The sequence below is a fragment of the Antedon mediterranea genome, chromosome 3, assembly GCF_964355755.1.
Source record: "Antedon mediterranea chromosome 3, ecAntMedi1.1, whole genome shotgun sequence".
NCBI lineage: Eukaryota > Metazoa > Echinodermata > Crinoidea > Comatulida > Antedonidae > Antedon > Antedon mediterranea.
Genome location: NC_092672.1, coordinates 22,340,313 through 22,342,325, shown reverse-complemented (window position 1 = coordinate 22,342,325; position 2,013 = coordinate 22,340,313). Strand labels below are relative to the sequence as shown.

At 29.8% G+C, this 2,013-nt stretch overlaps 1 long non-coding RNA gene across 1 annotated transcript; it reads left to right on the top strand.

Moving 5' to 3' along the window:
* The first annotated feature begins 683 nt into the window (after positions 1 to 683).
* LOC140043712 (uncharacterized) lies at positions 684 to 2,013 on the top strand. The gene is made up of 3 exons (XR_011844363.1): positions 684 to 837; positions 1,348 to 1,462; positions 1,736 to 2,013. It is a non-coding gene; the product is annotated as an uncharacterized lncRNA (long non-coding RNA).

Genomic DNA, 2,013 nt, shown 5'->3' with positions numbered 1-2,013 from the left:
AGTACCTTCATTATATTAATTTAAGGATATACACTTCTATAAGTTATAATGAAAAAGAGTGTGTGTACTTTACAAATAAATATTAACTTTTAATTATGTTTTTTTTCATTTATCGTTGTTGTTACTGTATATCAATGTCGGTGAAGTTTGCCACATATAATTTGTACATTTGAAAATCAGAATCAGTAATGTATACAACAACTTAATAACATTTATTTTTACAAATACTGTACAGAGTAAAATAAATATAAAACCAATAATGAACATATTATATTAACATAACGTAAGAAAAGAAATGTAAGTGAAAACGGACGCAACAACAATAATAAGCAAGGTTTATTTATTTAAATTGTTCTTGCAGTTAACAAACTGAATTACAACAATCGTGACAATTTATAAAAATAGTAAATATTGGATAAATAACATAATATAATGTAACATTAATATTAAAGATGTATTGTCCCCCTGAACAAAATTTTTTTTTTTTTAAAGGCCATTTTAATGATACATAAAACTTATTCACTTTGAAAAAAAATTGGATCAAAAAAAAAATTATTTACCTTAGAAAATCGTAATTTAAAGTAAAAAATAGTCAACCGGAAGTCGGTTGGCTGGCAGCCAGCTGGCTTCCGGTTTAATTTAACCCTTGACCTGAATTAGCTTATGAATTATGCATATTGTATGATTCTTCTTGCGCGTGTATGTGACCTCTAGGTCATCAGAAAAAAAATACGACGTGATATGGCGAGACGACGATGTGGGAAAGTTCTGTAGTTTAACAACAAAAAAAACAACTCCTACTTGAAGAAAAGACTATGGCTAGGCCCTAGCAGATTGGTAAGTAAGAACTGTAGTTTCTATGGTGCAGCTTTGTTAGTTAGTATAGGAAGCCTAGCTAGCCCATTACAGCTGTACTGGCTATCTAGTGTACTATCCCCTATCTATTGGCTAGGCCTAGAGTAGTAGCTAGTCTAGTAGTAGTAGTAGTACTAGGCCTAGTTGTAGGCCTGAGTGAGGGTTCACCCTGAGTGAGTAGCAGGCCTAGCTAATACTAATAGATACAACTTGTAAGCCTTATTAATAGTTATTGCCAACCTAGCTTTAAATAGGATTAGGCCTATAACATTCATCTGTGAGCATGGAGTAAGGAATAAGGTTTTAGCATGGAGGTATAAAAATAAAATATTTTATACCTCCATGGTTTTATTGTGACTTGTGTGAATTTCGACACCACCAACTCTTCTTATTTTTAGTATAATACTATAATATTAATAATAGTCTTTAATTTATCATTATTCATATCACTTTTCATTCATTTTAAAACATTTAATTTTCTTTTCTATGTAGAGTTTGTGATTAAAAAAAATTATACATAAGAGCAGCGAAACTCAAAAAGCGAAAACTTGTGAATGGCTGCCAAAAATAGAAAATAAGGTCACCACCAGGGCCAGGAGAGATTATGGTGCTTGGTTTTTCCTTCATGATTAATTAGATTTTAATGCTAATATAAATTTGTGAAAATTGTAACTAGGCCTATACTGTACATCCAATAATGTAATTATTTTAGAGAAAATGACCAAATAATCTAAGTTAAATATTTTTTGGAATGTGTACTTTACAGTACTTAGTACCGTTATGTTGAAAATTCTTCCAAAGCAATAACGTTCAAACCAACATTCACACAATTAAACTTTTTATGTACATATTTTAATAAATAATGTCTTTCTTTTAATAGGTATTAACACACTTGAATGAACAATATGAGCAAGTAGTGGAAAATGGTGAAGAAATCAACACAAAATGTGGTAGCAACATTCACAATATTTATTTGAACGTTTCTTACTATGACACTTTAAAATGGATGAACAATCACAGAAGACAAGCTATTGCTGTAATGCCACAATCAACACATCAATTAATAGTTGAAAATAAATTGTCAACAATAATGCAGAAATTCAATGAAATATACTAGTAATTAACTCATTTTTTACTGTACTGTACTGTAAATCTTCA